The 24,638-nt window shown below is 36.4% G+C and overlaps 1 protein-coding gene and 1 non-coding gene across 2 annotated transcripts in view; one reads left to right on the top strand and one right to left on the bottom strand.

The window, feature by feature from the left end:
* Positions 1–24,638, top strand: part of Ryr2 (ryanodine receptor 2) — a 409,294-nt gene that overhangs the window by 10,444 nt on the left and 374,212 nt on the right. The gene's annotated exons all lie outside the window — the stretch shown is intronic.
* On the bottom strand, positions 19,236–19,296 carry LOC117285504. The gene has a single exon (XR_004516558.1). It is a non-coding gene; the product is annotated as a small nucleolar RNA SNORD18 (small nucleolar RNA).

Genomic DNA, 24,638 nt, shown 5'->3' with positions numbered 1-24,638 from the left:
TAATTTTAATCAGCTCAAATAGACCAGTCTACTTTGAGCTTCTTTAAAGAATAAGGATGTTCGTTCAAATGGTGATCAAAGGAAGCATGTGTGAAATAGAACTGCTTGTGCAGTTCTGTGAAGGATTTCTGCAGTATTTGGTTTGATGGTTTCATGGAGGCCTCATTTATTTGGTTTTAAAGTTCATGACAAAGTGCCCTTCATAATGATAAGCAGTGGTTTGTACCAATTATTTCATAAAATGCACTGTGCTGTTGAGCCTCACCTTGTTCAGAGGATCTAAAACTCATGACAATAAACACTTTAAAATAATGAAATACCTCATTTTATACTAAGTTAAATCAAATGCTAGTAGCTTAATGCATATAACTGTGATCATTGAAGTACCTTATGAACAATTATTATATGTTTAAAATTGAGTGAAAGATTGCAAGCTTGAAAAATATTTTAACTTCAGGCCATGACAACAAATTTCATGAAACACTGTATTCTGTAGGAGCACTGCTGGGGAAACATTGTTTTATACATATGTGACAGTTGGATCAGTAGTCATGCAGTATTTTCTCAAACAAAGATATTTAAAAATTCTTACATAATGATCTTATGGTAACAGATACAGTTTTTTTATATTTATCATTGTTGACTCAGAGTGGAACCAGTGTTAGCTGTCTTTAGAGACTGGTTTCAGCTCAAAACATCAGTGATTCTGTATTTCTAGGACTGGTCTATACCCACTGTATGTATAAAAAACACTTGATTTTTATCAGACTTCCAAAAAGCATGTTGGCCCTGTAGACACAAAAATATAAAAATCTCCTCATTTCTTCCAATTTCTATGGCCACTTTAATTAAAAGTATTTCTTCCCATACTAGGACATGACAGAGTAATATTTTATCTTCAATGACTTCATTTCAGGATATTATTCACCATCATAAATAATGTATTAGGATGTTAATAATGCATAATAGTTGTGCTATTCCAGATGAATAGCCCTTCTTATTCAAGTGAAAATTTTTGAATAATAAAAATGTCAGTATAAGATAAATGCTAGATGATATAAGAAAAATTCACTTTAAAATTAAGGTTTATGAAGTTTCTCAAATATCAGATACTTATTTTTTAATGTTTTTCCTAAAATTCAATTGGGGAAGTTATGGGGAAATAAATTTTAATATTGTTTCTTTATTCATTTTGGCCTTCACAGATTTTTTTTTTGCATAGAAGGAAAGTAAAAGAAAAGTTAGTTTGGGAGTGATGATAAATGATCCAAACCATATTTGTTTTTTAATATCTTTGTGTTTTGGTCGTGTAATTTATTGTTTATTTCCCAGTATTTAAGTTGAAAAGAAAGTAGGTAGTGCGTGTGACAGAAAGAAAATTCCTTAGTGATGTATGAATATCAGGTCTCTAAGGAACAAGCAAACACATGGACTGTTCTGGTACAGCAAAAAAAAATTACAACACAACATCTAACTGTTTTTTGACAGTATTACATTATTGAGTCAAGATGGAACTACTTGTTAAATTATAATTATAAATTAATTTTTTATGGAAATAATTCTTGCTAGTGTTTTAAGTATGCACTGATACTGCTAACCAGTAAAGGTAAAGTCACTGAAATTCCCAAATTAGGAAGCATTTTATGGGGTATTTGAATAATATAACATCAGAATATTGCATTTGCGGCTATAGATCTGTCCTGAGGATCTTTTAAAGATTTGAAAGAATCCTCCTTGTGGTAAAAAAAAAAAAAATTAAAAAGCTTCTGATTTCCTTTTATGTTTCTTGTAAGATATGGAAAATGAAATGAAATAAAAATTAAACCAAGTAGCTAAGACTGAAAAACAATCTAACCTATAATCTGGTAATAATCTTTACTAAGCATAAGGTAGAGGGGGAAAAAACCTACCTTAATCTTATCTCTTGCACATTTGAAGTCAGATCAAGCACTGAGAAGATGTTGTCGGACCCTTTAACCCCTCAACCTGTCTGTTCAGACACAGGGGCAGTGCCAGCAAACACAGTGAACAACAATCTCGTAGTCTCTTTTCTCCCCAATCTAATCAGTTGAGAATTTTCCCTATGGTGAGCACATTGGTAGGCAGGAATCTGAGGATGGTCTGGTATGGCCTGGAAGCTTTAGTCCTCACATGAAATGTGCTGAGGGCCTACGCTGACAGGAATAGTCCTAAAACAAGCTCAGGCTGGGGTTTATGATGTTGATTATGGGGTGTGTGTGTGCGTGTGTGAGTGTGTGTGTGTGTATATGTGTATATATATGATCAATGGTAGAGATAGGGAATTGGGCTAAAAATATTGGAGGGAAGGAGAAGCTGTCCAGCTCTGTGGATCAGAGTGAATTAGGATAATACCTGTGAACAACTTCAGACTGCTCCTGGGTCTGGGATACCATCTTTCTTTCTAGATCTGGGAGTAGGATTTACCCATCACCAAAGTGAAACATTGCTGCAAATGAAGCTCTAGCACAGGTTTGGCTTACATTTTCTGTGAAGAACTGGATAGCAAGTACTTTAGGTTTTGTTGAGTTTTTTCTTTTTTCTCACCTCTGACCCTTCAGCATGAAAGTACCCACAGAAAATATGTAAATAGATGAGCATGGCTGTATTCCCCCAAAATGTTGTTGTTTGCCTCTGAAATGTGAATTTCAAATAATTTTTGATGTGTCCTAAATTACTCTTGTTTTGACAATTTTTTTTCCACCAGCTAAAAAAGTAGAATCCTTTCTTAGCTCTTGGGCTGTATAAACAAAGGCAGGGGGACAGAGTGGGCCTATGGCTTTAGTGTGTTAATCCCTGACCTGACATATATAAATATTCTGAAAGCGACCATAGAACAGATGTAATAGGAGCAGTAGTCACCGATATGATAGAAGAAAAATTCAGTGCTCTTCCCTTGTCATAAAGCTTGGAAGGAGAACACATCTGACTGGAGAGATTAGTGGAGTTTTATGAGGATGGAGACATGATTTTTGTGTGGGTGTCCCTGACAGATGATAATTAAAAGTTAATAAGTGTTTTTGAAATTTGAAAGACTGAATCAATGGGTAAAATATGAAAGCAGATGAATAGAGTGTGGGGCAGAAAGAAGGAAGCATTTCATAAGCAGATGAGAACAAAAGCACAGAGTAGAAGCATTTAACTGACTGGAAACTCCAGAATATTGTGTTGCGAAGTGAGGTGGTGCCTCAGTGCCACGTAACCAGCACATCACAACTTGAAAGGTTAGGGGGAACTGCTGATAGCTTTTGAATATGCTCTGTTCCGTCTCTTGCTGGAAAACCCTTGTGCATTCTTTACCTGAAAAAAGCCTGCTCGTTTCTTTGAAAGCTTCCAAATATGCCAAAGCCTTCCTGCATTTTGTCCTTTCTTTCTAAGAAGGTGACTCTCTTCTTTCCCTGTCTTCCTCCTCCCTGCCCTTCTGTTTACTCCCTCACTGGCTTTGTTTGTTTGCTGTTTCTTTGTCTCTTTCTTTCTTCTGTGTCTGTCAAGCCAAATGAATTCCTTCTACAGTGCCACTTGCTGCCATGTCGTCCATCCTTTTCCTTTTCTTTTGCCTTGCTCCAGTTAGGAAAGCATCTGCAGTCAGAGACAGTCCCTCATCTGTCTTGCATCTCAGGTATTAACACTTTCTTGAAGGACGTAGATCTGGTTTAACTGATTCCTTCTTTAGACTGACAACTTAGCCTTGATGTATCTATTTTGACAGGTTACCACCTTACTTGGATTTTTAAATATGGTACTGACCTCTCCAGAGAGCTCACAGACATTGTCTCCTGCTTCAAGAAATTAATCTAATATCCTTAATGTTGCTAGAGTAAATATCCACATTTGTGAGTATAATAACGGTGAATCCTATATAGATCTTGAATGGCCTTGATATAGTGCTTTTGCAGAAATATCTAATTTATTTTTAATAAAGAATTTATTCTTAATATTATTTAATTCAAATAAAGAGTAATCAGTATGGTATATACAATATATTTAGAGACTTTACAGAAAAATCTTTAAAATATACAAATAATATTTGACAAAGTTTACATAGAGTAAAACGTTAAGACTTTTTGCCACCATAGCTTCTAACACATTTGCAAAAAAGTATTTTAATTGCATACATTATTTTACAATAAGTTTATCACTTAATTTAAAATTGTATTTCAATGTAAAATGATATGGTCACCTTGGAAAACAGTGTGGAAGTTTCTTATAAAATTAAACTTGTGATACAACATAGCAGTCCACTCTGGATTGTTTATCCAGGAGTTGTTACTTATTCTTCTATCTGGCATCTTATACTTACATACTCGGAGCAGTTTTACTCATAATAACCTAGATTCAGAAGCAGCCAAAATGTCATCGACTATTAAAGGTGTGTACTATGTGGTTAAAAAAGAATAAGCTATCAATTTGTGCGGCTCAAAATCATGGCGTGGTAGAAGCACCACACTAAATAAAGCACATATGTTGGATGATCCCACATATATGAAACTGAGGAACAGAAAAGCTGCAGTGACACAAAATAAATGAGTTGCTGAGGGAAGTAGATAGGAATTTACTGTGGAAACTTGCACACGTTTTTACTCCATAAAAATGGATAAAACGGTCCATTTTCTGATTGAGGTAATAGATGGTTATAGAAAACTCATCCAATTTTATACTTTAAGTGGTAAGTTTTATTGCATAAAAGTTGTACCTCAAAAAAGCATATCTTAAGTTCAAGAAGCAAAAACAACAAAGCAAAATAAAGTTGTAGTTGCTACATTAAAATGAAATGTGTATGGATAATAACAAATCATATAACACAAATAAAACAGTGCCCTCCCATCACACAAACAACAAATTTTAAAAAAGCCTCACTTTGGGAGATATTTTTGTTATTCAGAATGTATAAAAATCTCACTATGAATTCATAAGTGAGAAAGAATATCCAGGTAGAAAAATATTCAAAATATTTAAAGAAGTTTGTAGAAATGGAAACTTAGGTGAATTCCATCCTTTTAAAAGATTTTCGAGATCACACATAATAGATTTGCAAATTAAAGCTATGTTAAAAATGCCCATTTTGCCATGAAATTGGCAAAAGTTGATATGTTTTACAATGTAAAATGGCGGCAAAGATAAGGACCAGTGGAAATTCTCGTGTATTTCTGTTAGCCGTATAAAATGACACACCCTCTTTGGAGAGTAAAATGATTATACTTGATAATGATTAAGATGGCCATAACTGGGACCAGCAAATTCATTCTAAGAAACATTTTGGCCTAGACTAGCTCTTAACCATGTGCCTGTGAAAACATGCACAGATATTTTCATGTCAGTGTTATTTTTTTTTTAGTAAAAAAGAAAAGTCTTCTGTGAGACACTGAGGCACCAAATCCTGGCGAGGCTGTGGAGCAGCAGCTGTTCTTGCTCATTGCTGAGGGCATGCAGATGGATCAGACGCTTTGGAGGAGAGCAGGGCAGCATCTTTTATCACTAAGCCTTTTGTCAGCACATCGTCTGTCCTCACACCCTTGGGTACATGAGTTGAAAACTTAGGACCCTGCAAAAACCTGCATGTGGATGTTTACTGCAGCTTTATTCATGATCTCCAAAAACCTGGAAGCTACCAGCGTGTCTGCCAGCAGGTGAACAGGTGAACAGTGGTACATCCAGACAGTAGAGTATTATTCTGCTAAAAACAATTGAACTCTCAATTCATGAAGAGACATGGAGGCACTTTAAATGCATATTATTAAGTGCGAGAAGCCAGGCTGCAAAATATTACATCCTCCATCAGTGATGGCGAACCTTTTAGAGATTTCCGTGATCACAACAAGCTGCCATAGGTTCACCACCACGATACGTGATTCCAACTTCATGACAGTCTGGAAAAGGTAAAACTGTGAGGACAGCAAAGAGATCAGAGGCTGCCCAGGGCTAGTGGAGTGGGAAGGGTGAGTAGATACAGCACAGAATGCTTTTAGGGCGGTGAAAGTGTTCTGTGTGACCCTGCAAAGGTGGATACACAGTGTTATAAAATTGTCAAGAGACAGAGAATATGCAAGATGAAGAGTAAACCCTAATGTGGACTGTGAATTTGGAGAAGTAATGTCTCATGGTCGATTCATCAGTAGTAGCCAATGTGTCACACTGGGGAGGAATGTTAATATGGAGTCTGCATGTAGTTTATGGGAACTCTTGTACCTCTGGTTCAATTTTGGTCTGAACCTAGAATTTGCATAAAAAATTAATTACATTTGAAACACAGACCAAGCAATCAACAAAGCATCTCTGAATGTTCATCAGTAATGAAATTGATAATTAAATTTTTGTGTGCAAGCAGTGGTATCCTGAATACAGTGAAACTATTAGCACACATTAACAATAATCAGTTTTAGTAATGTAATGCTGTGGAAAAACTTACACAGTATGGTACTACCTATTGCATGATAAAATATACTAAACAATTCTATATAAGCTATATATATATATATATATATATATAACAAGTATATGATATATAGTAATAAAATTACACAATATATAACAAAATTCTGAATAAGTGGAAGTAATGATAAATAGTACATTCAGCAAATGGTTATTGCTGCTACTTCAGGAGATCAGCCAGAGTAGAATCAGGGCTGGACAGCTAGTTGGCTTCAACTGTATGCATACTAATTTAGTTTTTAGCTTGTTCTTGCACATGGTTGCACAATTTCTACATACTGTATTTCTGAAAGACTGCATTAGAAAGTAGCTAAGAAAGATGATGCTAGATTTGTGGCCAAAATGTTTTTTAAATTAGCAGGAAGCACTCAAGTATTTAGGAAGTTCTGATGCTATGAATAATTATTGTCTTGTTAGATTTACACTTTCAAGGTTATGTAGATTAAAGGCTCTAGCAGAAGTTGCTTGACTGGAATTTCATTGTGATTTAAGGTTCAGTATTGAGGTAAGATGATGAACTGGGTGAGTAGGAAGTTAGGAACAGAGCTGAGCTGAGTATATTTGCACTAGGTACTGCAGCTGTAAGCCGTACCACTCTTCAGTGTGCACTTACTATTCTGGTTATTAAAGACTGTTTTGTGAGTCTTTTTGGTAAAGGCATCAATTTGTATAAAATGTAGGACCAAAATTGAGGTTCCAGAGCTTTTTTGCACATCATTCAGCACAATATAGTCAGATATGTTGAGGTTTCCCCCCACATATGTGGCAACTTCCCAGCCACTGAATGTCCTATAATTCAGTTTTTGCCCTGTGCAACTGGACGTAGCCTTAGATCCCACTGGTTGTGGGCCCGGTCTCCCAAGGACTGCTCCTGACTTCGGATGCTTGTTACAAGTATTGGGTTGTCACCTGTATTTCTGACTGGTTATAAATTGAGGCTTCCCATGACTCTGCTTGTGCTAGATTGGCGCTTAGAAATCAAGGAAACCCTGATATTTAACCATTTATTATAAAATAAAATTACAAAGGATGGGGATAAACAGCCCAATGAAAGAGATGCATGTGGCCAGGTGTCTGGGAAGAAGAGGTGCCAAATTTCCATCATCCTGCTGAATGTACCACCTCCCAGACACTTAGTTTCAGTGCTGAACCCTTTTCTTTTGAGGTTTTATGGAAACTCCATTATGAAGGCCTGATTGAATATATTACAGGTCATTGGTTATGAACTCCGTCTTCTGCCTCTCTTCCCTTCCCAGAGGTCAGGAGGAAGCTGAAAGTTTCAACCCTCTAGTTCTGCAGTTGGTTTCTCTGGCAATCAGTTGGTGTCCTGAAGCTATCTAGGAACTCACCAAAAGTTTCATCAGTTTGAAGAGGGAAACACTTAACAATGTATTAACTTGAATATAATGCTTTAGAACTGTGTACCATTTATATGTAGTCTCTTTATTAGCTGTATCTACTAAAAAGTATACTACTCACCCATGAAGAATGAGAAATTAGAGATATTTATAGCTAAACGGATGCACATTGAGGCCATACTCTTTAAGTGAAATAAATAGGACACACATGTGTGTAAATACTGACTAGTTTTTCTAGTGTGAGAAACTGAAACTGTAAATAAGGACCAAAAGGTATAATAGATATGTTGAAATAGGAAGAAAAGGTGCAAAGGGGAAGTGGGGGAGAGAGAGGAAAGGAAAGCAGGGAATGGAATCCATATGAAAAAACGGAAACAAAGTCTTTGTAAATAGGGAGGGGTGGGGCTGGGGATTTAGCTTAGTGGTTCTGCCTCCTGCCTCGCAAGAGCAAGGTCCTGATTTCGATCCCCGACACCAAAAAAAAAAAAAGATATTTGAAAAAAATAAATAGGGAGGGGTGGAGGTGTTGAAGGGAGGGGAGGGCAGGGGAATGGGGAAAAAATAAGAACCAAGATCTGTGAAGGTACAAATTTCCAATGATGGTTGTCGTATTGTATATCTAAAATATATGGCGGGGGCAGGAGGTAATCTCTATATTCTTTCCCAACAAACTGCAGGAACAGGCAAGGCCTATGTGCCCTCTGTGTTTCATACAGAATAATGACTTCTATAAAAGTTAAAATCATCAACTTCCATTTTATCATAATACCCTACCTTCAGAAAAGTAAGGCAAAGGTAGGTATTAGACTTGACTTCAATGCACTTCTAAAGCTCAGGAACAAAAACTATTTCAAACAGTTTAAAAGCATTTTTAGTAAGTTCACATCTATGAGGAGTATAATGTGATGGTTTGATTCCGAGTAAGTTTGAAGCTCTGTAGCTCCCCTTAGATATCAATAGTGACTTAGGCTTTGAAGTTCTACATTAAAAAATAATTCTGGAACTCATATTGGGGATTTCACTGTGCAATAGCACCTTCCTCATACACCAGGAGTATTCACACTCATTGAGTGATTGACTCCTTTCCCAAGGCTGTGTTTTGTCTTTGCCTGTTCCTCCCCTTCCCCTTCCTCTTCTTCCTTTTCCTTCCCTTCCACCTCTCATTTTCGTCCTGCTTTTGTATCATGTACATGACCATGTTAGCTGTTTGGGATTTCTGTGGATGTACTAAGTAGGACTTTTGGTCAAAATTATGAACACTTTAGTGAGATTATTAGAGTTTTCTTCATTACATAGATCTATGTGGGTTCATATCTGAATGATTAAGTCCGAGTTGATCTTAGGTGAAATTCTTAAAGTAGTATGGACTTTGCTTTTTCCTCTTTGTTCTGCTGGTGGAATTGAGAGTTATGATGGACTTGTAGTGCAATTGCCCAGCATGCTCAAGACCTTGGATACCATCCTGGCACTGCAAAAACATATCATTCAGTGGAGTGTTCTCACCCCAAATAATTCCCCCTGGTGACTTTCTAGAAGAGAAAGGAAGGAACTAGAGATGAAGTTTACCTTTTCTAAATATAGACCAGAAGTATAAGAGTGAATTAATGATAAAGAGAAAGAGTGATACAAAATAAGATTATTAATTAGATGGGGATCTTTAGATAGGGAACTGTTCTCAAACTGCTGTGGAGAATCCTCAGCACTATCATGACTGACACTTGCTGTGCTGAACTTCTGGGCCAGGGTTTTTTTGAGACATCTGTGATATTTCTTGCACCTGCAGGAGCTAGGTCTAAGTATAGTATCCTTGGGAGGTGAGTTACACCACTGGCCAATAAAAACTTTTATACTTTGACATGTTCTGCTCCATTTTTATTATGGGATGTGAATGTTTAATGTCCTCTGAGGTGCTTTTAGGAGGATATGTTTTCATAGCACATGTGCTGCCTTATTTTCTCAACCAAACTAAGGGGTTTTAATTATGCCAAGGGCTGTGGATCCCAGGGATGCTGACAAATTCATAACGTGCTTTCAATTGCCAGGGTGAAAGTACACATCAAAGGTTTAACCTGGAATAGTGTTTGGAAAACAAATTTTCTTTGTTGAGTTGCCGCCTGTCATTTTAATTTCTTAAGATGAAGAATGAGGTTGAGTCATCCTTGAGTCAGACAGCATATCCCTGTCTGCACCATGGAAGAGATGAAATACTGGGCTTGAATTTAGGAAACCCAGATCAGAGGCCAGATTTTCTCTTACTTTCGGGCTTTTTGGAAGCACCTGAGACTGCATGTTGCACCTGCCTTGGCTGTGCTGCAAGAGAGAGCTAAAATTTGGGAAGGCCTACCTGGAGTTCCTGAGAGACTCAGATAAGATGACAAAACAAACAGCCAGATGTGAAAGAGCACCTCCTTATTTCTAGACAGACCTGTTAATGTTCACTGAGTAGTTGGTAAACTAGCTCATTTTGTTAGTTTTTTCTCTCCTTGGACAATGGCATGGCCTTCTAACTTTCCTCATCCCTTATTCTATTAACACGTAAGTGGGTGGTATTTTGTAGTTCCTTTTGTGACCCAGATGACTTGTATTCATACTGGTAAGTAGTCCCTTTTTCTAAAAACACCTCAGTTACAGTAAGAAATTTCCTTTTGGGGGGGGATTTTTCTCCTGGTACAATTATGCAGCACCAGATTCTTTGTAATGAAGTTTCATAAACAGGTAAGTCTGTTGACTTTTGTGTCTTCTTGATGGCAGATGACAAAAGCAATCAAATGGTTATTTATATAGTAATCTGAGAGAGACAAAGTGCTTATGATAAAACCAAGAGCCTCAACTATTAAGTCTTATCCATCTAAAAAAAATCTCAGCTGCATTATAACTTGCTAACATTTTTACCAATTCTTTGAATCTGTTTTCTTTGAGCAGCAAATTCTGGTTCACACTATTTAAGTAAGGCATAATTTAATTGAAATTTAATATGATGTATTATTGCAAAATGTATTTTCATGAAATTTAGTGGTAATGACAATTGATAACAGAGCTTATAAATTCCACTCAACAGCTTTTGTGTTATTTTCATTCATAAATTTATCTTTTGTCAAATGAACAAACATTGCATACAAAATTGAAAACATCTAGGGCCAGGGGTTTAGCTCAGTGGTTCTACTGCCTGCCCCACAAGCACAAGGTCCCGAGTTTGATCACCATTACCCTCCTCATAAAAAAATTGGGAACATTTATACTTGACTTCCCTTTACCACCAACTTAATTGCTTATTGTGACTGTTTAGTATGATAGGAAACACACAAGTATATTGTCGTAGTAGAAAAGACAAAAAAGGTATTTTTCAACTTAACTCCCAAGAGTTTGGATCAAAGATGCAGTCATTATAATAAGAGAATTTAAGGGAGGCTTACAAGTCTTGCTGTATTTACTGTGGAGATACCTACCAGTTGTGTTGGTTAAAAAGTGTCCCTGGTTTATGCAGGTTGTTCATCTCGCTGAAGGAGCTGGACACATCACCAAGTTTATGTGCAATTTATATTGATTTTTACAGCTGTAGGGCATTAACAGGGAACAGGTTAGGAGAAGTAATCCAGATTTTTCAGTGGTGTAAACACTGAAGCCAGAATGCCTTCCCTTAAAATCCTAAAAAGTCTGTTTTTTATGTTTTTTTTTTTAACCTGGGTGTGTGTGTGTGTGTGTATGTGTGTTACTTTTTTGTTATTATTAAATAACATACCAGTGAACAACCATGTGTGAGTGTATTTGGACACTGCTGAATATTTCCTTAAATTTCTGAAAATGAAGTTTCTAGGTTAAAATCATGTACTTTTAAGACTTTTGCTCTTTGCTGCCTCATTAGCCTCCAGAGTAATTGGTGAATCTTTGAGCTGTTTCTTTACATTCATTTTCCCGTATCTTTATCAGTACTGGGCAATAAAGTTTTTAAAAAGCTGCTAATCTGAAGGTAAACAGTTTTTGTTTTGGAAAAATTGTACAACTTTGATTACTGGTGAGGCCAACTACTTCTCATGTTTACTGTGTCTGTGTGATTTCCCTGTTCATATCCCTTGCCCATTTTTTTTATTAGAGTATTTGTCTTTTTTGCATATAACTGTTATTTATTCACATACACATGCAGACAGGCACAATCATATGTATATTAAAGTTCTAGTTTTCTTGTTAAAATTTGCTTTGGTTATAATATTTTTCTGTATTGAAAATTTTAAAATGCATTTAATAAGGTCTATTGATAGTTTTATATGTGTGCCCTTAGAAAAATGTTTCTTAGCACATAATTAGAAAAGTAGAAATATTTTTCTCTAATAGTTGCATACTTTTCTTATTATTTATCTCTTTGGAATTGATTTTGATATGCCACATGAGTTTTTGAATGGATGATATATTTACCACATACAAAATTCAAAAGCTACAATGAGAGTCTCTTTTCCAACTCTAGGTAATGTGAATTTCACTATATTAAAGTTCCAAAGGATAAAATAGGTTAATAATTTAAAATGCTCTTATTAATATATAATGGCTATAGGTTGTCCTTTTTAATTTCATTTTTTAAGAAAGTTGTGTTTATGTTATCTGAAAATTTTATGAATTCATAATGTCATCTATCTATCTATCTGTCTATCTATTCCTTACTTTTTCTTGCTTTCTTGCTACTTAGGTAATTTATGATAATCTTTGCAATCACGCTGATTATAGACATTTTCTCCAGTTTTTCATATCTTTTTTAGTGATGATTCAAGTGCATTTGGAGGAAGCATTACTTTATGTGGCTGTCAGAGTGCTTGAGAATGTGGACTCAGAAGAGCAAATCCAAGAAGTACCCTTTCTCTAACTAGATATTTCTAGGTAACAGATAATTTGCTAATTCCACCTACCATAGCCATGTTTACTCTTTTTGTGTAAATCTTCTGTGAGCAGCAGGAGGTGTGTGTTTAGGGAAGATCTTGACTCAGCAGACAAAGAATGGTATAGAAGAGTATAGACTATCCTACTATAATTCCATTTTAGCGCATAACGGACTTGACTTTGGAATAGAGTGATTCTTGAGTGTTATGTGGCTCTTTTAGTGTTGTGTGAAAGTTGACCACACGTATGACTTTAAGAAAATATCTCCACCCTTGCCTTAGTTGTGTTCCTTCCTGACCTTGGAAGGCAGTAAGGTGCAGAGGGAGGCAGACTACGAGAAATCACAGACTGGAACTTGCCTTCTTTTCAGTCAACAGTGAGGTTCTGGATGGTATCTGTGAACTTGGACCATAAGCTAGAGAAAAATGTCAGCAGAAAATGGAAAATTTCCCCTTCATTGTAGTTTTACTAATACTGCACTAATAAGCAAAAGAGCAAGTCTGTAGATAAGATAATGAATCATTCACAAACTAGGAGGTATAAATGGGACTGGGACTGGACTACCAAATTCATATAGCACCTGACAGAATTAAGTGTCATTTTGATAATTTTCTGATTATCTGCTCACTACACTAAAAAGTCAGGCCAGTGATTTTTGTATCCAATCATAAAGTCTAAATTTTACTCTGCTTAAACTATACATAATCCCTGTGCCTGTCAAACATCAAAATATATGTGTATGTTCTTTTTTAAAGCAGGTTGGTCACTGACAGTAATATGACACTGTTTCAAAATACTCATGAAGAGTCTATGAACTCTTGCATTGTCGAACCTTTTTATAATAGTTTCATTTAGGTGCATTCATGCAAAATTTTCATTTAAATCAGTTTGTTTTTTAAGTGATGGAAGTGGAGAATAATCATTTGACATTGTTCTCTTGGTTGCACTTTGTATCGTTAACTTTTAAATTGTGACTTGATCTTTTCTGTGATAAACATTTTTCCTCTAATGTTTTGAGTGTTTGCATGCATTTTAATTTTCATGATTTAACTTGTATTTATAATATTAAAAGCTGCAAAAGCAAGTCTGTTAAAGATTTATGTGGCAAAATGAACTGGAAAGAACTTTAGAAATGACTTTTCCCCTTCTTGTTTGCCCTTGAGGAAACTGGGACATTGAAGTTTAAGTAACTCAACAACAGAATCCTTTTAATGGTTAAAAAAGTGCGTATTTGGATTTTTGAATTTCAGCACACAATTTGTACTGTACCCATTCTGCCCTAGTGTGATGACTCATTATAGTATAAATATACATTTTAATTAATGGTAGTATGATTTTAAGCCCTATAAGATGCAAATTTATACCCCAATACTTTCAGTAACTTGTACCTGAGAAAATTGTAGTGTCTTGATGACTCATATTCTGCTTATTTTCTCTATTATGTGTTCCTTATCCTAATATCCCATTTTTGTCTTCTGTACTTGAATCCAGCCAGTTATTTTCTTTTGTAGCTTAAAAGCTGTGGAATGCTAAAGCTGTTACCACTTTTTACAAGCACCCATTATATCAGAGGCTCCGTTAGGCATTGCACATGCAAGCTGTCATCTGTTCTTTACACCAGAAGGCACAATCTGATTCAGATTCAGGTTCAGAGACTTCTGGTCATTTATGCCAGACCATGCACAGAGGAGCAAGCCCCCGGGATGCTGACCCCATTCTTTTTACCTACCCCAGGGTGAATGCATGAGACAGGCAGTTCATTCTGGAGTACCTTTACAGGTGTTCTTAAACTGAAAAGATTTTCAAAGTACAGTGTAAGGATGAGAGAGTACCATGAAACAAAAGTCGAAATTTTACATTGTTTTTGTAGTTACTATCATGGACATGCTCAGTTTGATTTTTAACTTCTGTATGTATTTATTGGCTTATTTCCTTTTGAGCTTTGCCATTGATCTTTTTTTAATCAAGCTAATTTGAATTTCATTCTTTTTTTCACATTGGTTGTTAGCATTCTGTCAAAACTTTGGGGTTCTTGAAAGACACAGTAGTTTAACTCTTAGAGTCTATTCTCTTTTTTATTATATTTATACGGACTCTGAGAACTGTTGCTTCTATGATTAAACTAGCTCATAATACCATTGTGTGTATCTGTAATTTCTGTTGGAGCTATAAATAGGATTCTTTTAAATGTGACCTTTTAGTTAGCTATATTATCTGTCCAATATTATGGTTCTATTGTAATCTATAGAATGATAGATTGCAGCTCCTGATATCTTTAATACTTGTGATCTCCAAAGTGATTGCCTCTGGGGGATGAACAAGGTATTTCAGTAAGGTGTGAGGAGATAATATTACAGCATTTTTCTGTGTTTATCCGAAATAGGTAAGAAACAAAATTTTACTAGTACATTAGGTAAGTTAATATTTACTGTACTCTGGCTGTCTTTCCCTTGGTTGGTCTAATTAACACCACCACCTGTTGTCTATGAGTTATATCACATAATATATTTATGTTGCACCAGATTTCCAGAATTAAAGTGCATTTGATATTAGCACATTAAGGCGAAATATTTAGTATGTGCCTGTTCTATATAAGTTCCAGATGACCTAATAAATATCAAGGTCTTGTAACAGTAGCAGTCAGAGTAAACACTATTCAGTGTAAATATTCATTCATCTGCTCTATTTATTCACTCATTTATGCATTCATGCTTGCATGGGGATTGAACCCAGGGCCTTCTCACTGACTACACCCCAAGCCCTTTTTTGATTTTTCAGTTTGAGAGACTTGCTAAATTGCTCACTTGCCCAGGCTGGGCTAGAACATGTGAATCTTCTTCATCAGTTTCCTAGAGTGTTCAGTTGATAGTCCTGTACTACATGCCCAGATCATTTATTATATTATTATTATTTTATTATTATTATTATTATATTTTATTTTTTGGTACTGGGGATTGAACTTGGGTCCTTGCGCTTGCAAGGCAGGCCACCGAACTGCTGAGCTAAATCCCTGACCCTTTTTATTATATTATTACTAAACATTTTAGTGCTACCTAAATTTGCTTAAAAAATGGACTGCTGGTTTTAAGAGATTTTGTGTAGACACACTGATTGAAGGCTATACTAGTAATGTAAGTGCAAAGTAAAAAAGATTCAAGAGACCTAATATTTCTTCTCTTTCTAAAAAGACTCTTTGCTAGCTGCAGTATGAGGTCAAAACTATGACAGTAGTTAGGTGAGATATTAAAGTGTATCAGGAATGTATATGTGAGTTTATGTTCAATCATAAGTCCTATCTGTTGGTCTTTTGTGCCTTGTGATATAAATTGGTAAGAGCGTGAAGCCAATGTGGTTAGTGACATATTGGAGAAGTAAGCATTTAGAACATGAAGTTGGAGCATCGTAGGGATTGCAATGTCCTTGAAAGATATTAGAAGCCTCGTTTGTATCTTACTTAATCATGGAAGACAAAAGCTACCACGAAGCCACATTTTACATGCTAAAGTACATTCTGTGTCAGTAAATACAGTTGGCACATGGGAGACATTCTAGAAGCTATGAAAAAGAAAGTGTTAAGAAAGTCGTTCTACCTTAAGGGATTGAGTATGCAATTACGTTAATTTTGCTTCAGCAATGAACATTATGGAAGAGTACTTTCTGAAAGACTCCAACGTATTAGAGAAGGTATATTGTCCATAGTGAATGAGTGAGACTCTGGAAAATATTATGGAGATGTAGCATCCAAACTGAATGAGTTCTTTGGTAAAAGCAAGAATCTGGGAGTGGTGGGTGGTTATGAACAATATTCATGAAAAACTTGGAACATAGAACCAATGTAGCAATTGTCTGAATGGAAATAAGAATCCTGGGGTACATTCACAGAAATAACAAGCTATGTGGAATTTATTCTTTCATAGGCAAACTATTGTTCAAAGAAGTTAGAACCAGAATATAAAATCTTAAGTATTCTGTTATGACATGTGGAATGCCTGGACAGTTTTCTTGTGCCAAAGTTCTTACCATGACTGATTTTACGAAGAGTATCCCACTGAGAATGGATTGGCTTTGTATTTCCTACAATGAAGGATCCTGAAATAATTAGTGTAAAGGTAATTTTAAGTTTTTAAGGTGTCACTTGGTAAAGAAACTGTGATTTTTTTCCTCCACATCAGTATTAGTGTAATCTTTTAGATTGTCAACAAAGTATTAGTTTTTTCTCAAAGTATTAGTTTTTGCATCATCTTAACATGTTTACATTTGGAAAATACTGTTACTTACATGTATTAGCTTTTTAAAAAATTTACTTTAAAATATTTTGTAGGGCTCATTTAACAGTATTTTTTCCAGTGGCTCATTTGATTGCGATGATGTGTATCATCACAAAAATTATATTTTTCTTTAATGAATTACTTCAATCATGAAGCATGGACAACAGTGGAGAATATCCAACAAAATGCATGATGGCTGGGGCACTAGGATGGATAAGCAAGTCTCCTTAGGTTCTATAGTGTGAGAGATGCGTCATATGTGGCAATTCGAGTCATCAGGATGTGTAGCATTTGAGGTTGGAGTTGGAAATGGGTAGACATTGGAAAGATGACAAAGATGGAAAGATAAATTACATGAAAAGTAGAGTTACTTAATTTAGCTTAATAGCAGTAAGCGTATGTGTGTGCTGAGAAATTACATTAGAACCAAATTATGAGTAGTGGGTAGAGAGCTTGCACTACTTTTTTTGTTGGTAGTATTTTTGAGTAAATCTTTGACTGCCTTAAAGTGATGATGGAGGAAGTCTCATTTGCTGGTAAGTACAAAGAACTGGAGCTGGGAAGAGAAGGGACTGGAAGGGAGGCATCTAGGAAGAAATTCAAGTAGTAAGTCTAAGAATGCTGGCAAGTACAAAAACTAATTAAAAACTGCATTGAAACATCAGTTGTAAAATTCTCTTTTGTGTTGCAGTTTGAAGAGTTTTTACTTGATTTTTAGTTTTAGATCTGCGTATGATGACTTACTTTTTAGGGCGTTGATGATTCAATTAGAATACATCTATGAATACATTATTGACACCTTACAGCATTTCTTGCCTCTCATGCTCTTCCACACCAATAGTCAGTTTCTTAAATTGTCATTCTCCATCTGTTATTGCGATGATACAGAAAACCTCATCTTTTATAGAACTTTTGGAATAGATTCTTTTCCTATTACTGTTACTAAAAATTGATTTTCTTCACTATGCTTAGTGGCATTTCAGTCCCCTGATCCAGAAGCTCTGGTGTTTTCACCTCCCTTCCCAAATTATAACTTGGAAAGCCTTTTTTGACTCTTTTCTTGAGATCTCCTGATTTATCACTTGCCAATTTTTCATGCTTCTTTTTTTTTTGTCCCTTCTCCCCTAGCATGTTTCATCATTTCCTTAATGTCACCTTTCCCCAAGGTCTTGCCCCTCTATTTATCTCACTGCATAATGTCCTTCTTTCATTCAAAATAGCATCCATTTCAGATGGGGGAGTTCTCGAGTAGGTAGTAAATGTTGACTGAGAGCAGGTGCACGTAGCCTCTGACTTAATTTTAGCTCGTATGCTCACCTCAGTCACACTCAGGCTTTCCTTCTTCCACCACGGGAAGACGTGTTCCCGTCTTCCACCGGATGGGCATCTCTGTGGCATGTCTGACATCTTCTCACGCAGTCCAAATTATGGTTAAAGTTGGGGTGCTTCCTCCTCCCGCTGTCCTCATTTCAGTCCATGGCAGCACCATCTGTGTAGTATTTCGTGCTGAAAATCCTGGCTTAGTCTTTAGCTCCAGTTAGTGTCAAATCCAGTTTTCCTTCACCTTTAGGAATGAACCTCAGGTTCCATTTTTGCCCTGGTTTAGGCTCTTCTTGGCTTGATTAATTTTGAAATGGATCATTTTACTTCTTCCCTTGGACTATTGTTGCAGGTTGAGTACCGTTTCTCTGAAATGCTTGAGGTCATAAGTATTTCACTTCGAAGTTTTTCTGCATTTTTTATTATTTTTTAAGCCCTGTGTATTCTAGGTATTACAGTGGGTGAGGTTTTAATTCACTGGACTCATCATCAAAGCTTTACAGCTCATTTTATATTAATGCTAATTTAATTCCAGGAAAATGAAGAAAATTTATTCTAACTTAGTTCCATTTCTTTTCTCTTGTTTTATGCATTTTTGTCATATATATCTATATATTGTCATATATCGCACATACTTATGTTCCAAACCCACTAATAAACTATGTAACGCTATTATAATTATTTAACTGGTTTCCTTACAGAGTCTTATATCTTTCAAAGATGCTGAGAAGTAAAAGTTGAAGTGTCTTTTATATTGATCCGTATATTTTACATTTCAATTTTTAAAGGAATTTCTTACTCTAGATTTGCTGTAAATTCCTAAACAACTTTACTTAGTATTTTCATAAGGCCTCTATACTCAAAACAAATTCTCATTCTTTATCTGGGAACATCTTTATTTTGCCTTCATTTTTGAAAGATTGTTTGGGTAGGTACAGAATTCTTAGCTGACAGCTGTTCCTTTCAATTCTTTATGTCAACCAGACCTCCCTAATTTCAGAAACACGGACCAATTAAGTGGAATTTCATCATTTTGACCTCCCTAATTTCAAATGAGGTCAGTTCTTAATTCTATGGAAGCTCTGTTGCATATGATGAATATTTTTCTCTCTTGCTGCTTTAAATTTTATTTTTTTGTCTTTGATTCTCAATAATTTGACTGTGACATACCTAGGCGTATTTGTCGCACCTGTTATTTCTATTTGTTGGTTCAGTGTTGTCCTACTGTTCTTTAATTCTTTAAGCATTCCTTCCCCTCTTCTTCCACTTTCCCTTCCTTCTTCCTTTCCGCTCTGTGCTGGGAATTGACCCTGGGCCTCACCCATGCTATGCAAGGGCAGTACTATACCACTGAGTGGTGCCACTAGCTCTTTTCTTCTATTCTTTTTTTTTAATAAATAATTATTGGGATCTTGCACCTTTACATGACAGGTCTTGGTTCTCATTTTTTCCCCTTGTCCCTGCCCTTTTCTACTATTCTTTAAACATTTGCAATCATTTCTTTCAAACCTGTACCTCCCAATTCCAACTCAGATAAATTTTTTTTTATTGCTGTATTTCCCATCAATATGGAAAGTGTTTCCATAGTTTTTTGCCCATGTCACGATGGAGTTTGGTGCTATTTGTTTTTGGTTCTGTTTTTCATTGTTTGGTTAATTTTCTGGACTAAGTCTATGAAATAGGTCCCTGCTGTGATGTGTGCCCACTAATATCACTAATAAATTTTTTAAAATTCTTGTTTTAAGACCAGCTTTATAGGTGCTTAGAGTTTGCATACTGGTTGTATAGAAACTGTGCACAAGTGCTTTGGGCAGTATGGTTTCCATACAACACAAGTAGACTTGCGTGTGGGTAGAGGCCTGTGTGAGAAGTCCTGGTCATTGTCACGTCTGCCCAGAGGTACCGTTTTCTAGGTCCTAGTTGCTTTTTTGTGCGTGTGCAACTTCAGTCCGGAATCAATTGAGTCAGGCTGCAGAGCTGTTGGGCTTTCCTGAAACGTGTCTCACAGATAATGCAGTGGGAAGTGTGCATGGTGTGCCCTGAATTACACGAGCAGATCTTTTGATGAGGACTCACAACTGCTGATCTTTATAGTCCATGCCACACTCTTGCCCAACCGCCACATAAGGTGACCTGGGGCAGACAAGAGAAACCCCTGAAAAATACCGGACTTACTGTTCTTAGTCAAAGTTCAGTTTTCTTTATTAAAAGCATACAAGTTTCTTATCTGTTAGTATGCCTAAAGTTAATTCCCACAGCTCTGAAAGTGATATTTTTGGCAGTTTTATCCAGCTTGCTTTTTAGGGAAAAGATGTGCCACCCTCCTCCCTCAGCCATAAGGGGAAGTCCCCATAATTTCTTTAAAAAACATTCTCAAAACCCTTTTTGCCTATCCTGAATTGATCTGTGAACATAAAAATGAATCACATATAGAGTCCGTTTCATCAAACTGGTAGTTCCTAAAATATCTTTTGAATTCTTTGTGTTACCTATGGAATCTTTTGAGCAGGATTATGTGTTAGGTGAAATGAAATGTTTGGTTTCCTGAATTGTATTTATGTTTTATTAGGTTCCACTGTAAGTTTATAGTTGATAACGGATCTCTAGATTGAGTCTGCATCGTCCAACATTAAGTCAGTCAAGGCTCACAAACACAACTCAGGTGCAATTCTGTGTAGCGTCTTTGGGCCTCAAAACCTAGACATATCTACCCTGACTTTGGTGTTTAATTCCATTAGATACCTTTCTCAGTATTCAGAAAATATTGTCCCTCATATCCACATAAATCCACAAGGTGTTCAGTCAGAGGGTGTCACTATTTTAAATCATTTTACGCCTTTGTTCCATCTACTGTGATCCCTGAGGGGCTCATATCAGGTTAGGAGCCTCAAAAATGGCTCTGGTTCTAGAATCATGGGGTTGGGGTTCATCAATGTGATTTCTGCACTTGTATTCTTTTAGAACAGGCCCACTGTCACATTGAGGGTTATTGTATCAGTAACTAAGTCTACCTCGAAAAGGACGAGAAAATAAAAGCTGATACCCAGGCTGATATGAACTGGAGGGTGGCAGTGTGGTATGGGATTCAGGCTAAGCTGATAGACCCTTCATATTTTCTGGCTTATGGCCTGTTTTTAAGTTTTCTGACTCATTGTTTACTTATTTCTAATGCAAAATTAATAATATTATTTTTCTGTAGGATTGTTAGGACCTAGTACACAGGGAATACATAAAAGGTATAGCCACTATGAATTACATAATTGTCTCTGCTTGATTATTCTGTATGTTTGTGAAACTGCATAGGAATTTCATACTAGCATATTTCCAATAAGAATTCCAAGGTGGGGAATGTTTCAGTATGATTCTACATGGAGTTTCTAGCTTCTGAGGTTACATGCGATGTAAATTGCTTCTAGCTTGATTTTTTTCAGACAATAGCGTGGATAGTTAATTGAGCCTTTGCTATTTTAAATTAATATAGATGAAATTAATCTAGCATAACTTTATGCTATAAAATACCAGGTAAGAATGAGATGTTTGGTACTTGTATGGTCATGCCTGGATAAGTCTACACTGTATTGTATAGCTGATTAAATTTGAAGACATTGTCTTATTGCCTGCGTAACCTGATTTGGAAGCCATAACCCTTGGTTTCTCTCCTTTTTTTGTCTTTTCTACTCTGTGAAACTGTAGCTAAGTCACAGTCTGTAGGTTTCCCTCATCCATATATTTGTGTGAGCTGTTCCTGTTGTTCATCCAGACAGGGAGTTGAAGGACCATGGCTCTTGTGGTAAAAGTCTTACTGTAGATGGTTAGGCCGACTTGGTTACTGTAAAACTATTTACACTTCCTGATTGCCTTTCAGGCAGTTAAACTGTGAGTGTGTTGTGTCTTAAATTTTCTCAATGCAAAGCTCCAGGAGAGAGCACTGCTGATCCTCAGAGTTTGTCCCTGAAAACACTGCCAGGTTTGTTCACGATCTTTGGTTTGCTGGAACCTTGCAGCCAGCAAAGCTGAGAGTATGTGGGCCAATTAAGTGCTTAATTAGCACAGCTGTGGCCCTTTGAGGTGGCCGTGTATTGCTAATCACTCATTTAAACCTGCTAATACATTTCTCACCTGGACAGTACTGTTATCAAGAAAGTCAAGTATAGTGCTTTATCTTTTAGAAAGCTGAGCTGAAAGAATTTATTGGCACAGGAATGTTTTTTTCTTCTCAAAGACCATCATGTTAGACCCTGGTGCCAATGAGTTAAAGAGAAAAAGCAGGATAAGAAAGCTCGCTGGAACCATGAACACTCATGGAAAAGTGGAAAGCTCTGTAAATAACCTTTCCAGGCTGGAAATATGGCAGAATATTATAACTGGAGCTTTGAAGAAATACGAAGAGAAAAAAGTGAAGTCAGATTTTTCTTATATTCTGGTTGATAATTCCTTTCTACAGTGTTTCATACAAATCAGCGGAATATAGCATCATACAAATTACAGGGATATAACTGGAGTTCTCTTGCCACTGGAGTGTATGTAAACCACTTCCATCTGGTAGGTGGAATTTGGCCTGGTGTTATGTCTCTAGTTGGTAAATTGTCAACAACAACAACCACTTTATCTTTTGGAGTAGTTTGACATCCCTCTAGTGTGGGCAGAAGTTGACCCTCCAACAGTCACAGAGCCTTGCCAAAGGCTGCTCAGCAGATGGGTGGCCAAGCACAAACAAACCTGTCTCAGCGGCAGGCCATCTGCTCTGGTTGAATGTATACTGTCTTCACGTTTCTTGGTACATGGGGAGCTTTTCTCTTAATTTATATCTCCGAGATTTTGAGCTTTCAATTTAATTTAGGATCTTCTTAAATTGGATAGATAAAGTTATGTTTCAGTAGCATTTTCCAGTTTATATTTCACTGATTTTCTTATTTGAATCTTCCAGTGATTCTTCGGGCATAAGTGTTTTCCCATTTAAGCAGGTGGAGAAGCATAGGTTGACCTTGGAAGGGCTCTTGGCAAGTTCTGAGTCCCTTATATACTTCCCTGTCTGTTACACTTTGAAGATATATCATATCACTAACTTTTAAAACATTCTGTGATACCTGTGTGTTACCCTGAAGATTATTGGGGGCACAACTGAAAGTCAGTTTAAAAGTTAATTTAATTGCCTTCATGATAGAAACCTTAGGATCGCTGAAAGAAAACCAAAAGTAGAGAGATCTACTGGGATCTAACTCCCCCTGTGACTATATGGATGTTTCTTTACTTTTCAGAAATAGATGAGCTCATAGTTTGAGGTTGACTTGGCAAACACCAAGCACTTTCTTTGTGCAAGTCACTCTAGCAGGGTGGTTTAGTGGTGAAGGGTTTCCGGGATGAATAATCGTGGGGCATGGGAGGTCACTTGGCCAGCAGCAATACCACGATTTATTAGAAAATTAAAAAATTATAATTTGTACAGAGTTAGCCCACTAAAGGGAAAAGCCAGTCTATGTATTTCTATATAAGCTCGTGCATATGTTTATAAATGTTAGGAAAATAGACTTGGAAAAGATACACAAGAAAGCAGAGTGGTCACTCCTGGGAATGAATGTGAGTGTAATTAGTTGGAAAGAGAATTTTCAAGTTTGTAAGTAACTTGCCTTCTCTACAAGGAAAGTGTTTTCAACTGTGATTTTATTTGTATGTGATTTTAAAATATGAAAACATTTCCATAGATGAAGACACGGAGATGGGTATTTTGGGCAAAAGGAGTAAAAGGAGGCCCCAGAATGTCGCAATGCAAATTTATCACAGAAGAGATGGTTTAATGTCATCACATAGTCTTAAATTATCAGTCACAGTTTAGTTAAGGTAATGACATGCCCCCAGGCTTCTAAGTGAGGTAGGCAGATTCATCTGTGGAAGCCAAATGGTTGGATGGATGCTCAGTTGGAGACTTAGTTGATTTTACATGCTTGCTGCAGTGCTTACAAGGCAGATGCTGCTTGGTGGTTATGCTGGAGAATTTTTTTCCTCTAAGATTATGTGACATCATTTTGCTAAAGAAGGACGGTGACCTGTTTTTATTTTAAAAAGAAGAAAATGCACACAGACGTGCTGCTATTTGAAAGCTTGTTACTTTTGCTGAAGTGCACGCACCTTGATGAAATTGTCTCTGTATGAAAAACATTAGCAACTTCCTCGCTGCTTCCTTTGGGAACTGTTCTGGGCAGTCTAGAAGGACATTCAGCCAGACCAGATCACTTTTTTATGATTTAATTTTGCAGGGCAAGTAAATGATACGTGTGGTGTGAGAGGCAGATATGCACTCTCAGTTGTAGTTTTGGGTTTTATGCTCAGATACGATCTAAGTATTTTTTTTCAGCTTTAATTGAGTTTATTGGTACATTTT

Source organism: Fukomys damarensis, unplaced genomic scaffold, assembly GCF_012274545.1.
Source record: "Fukomys damarensis isolate Sample0158 unplaced genomic scaffold, DMR_v1.0_HiC HiC_scaffold_10, whole genome shotgun sequence".
Taxonomy (NCBI): Eukaryota; Metazoa; Chordata; class Mammalia; order Rodentia; family Bathyergidae; genus Fukomys; species Fukomys damarensis.
The sequence above is the reverse complement of the archived record's forward strand: the minus strand, read 5'-3'. Positions and strand labels throughout refer to the sequence as shown.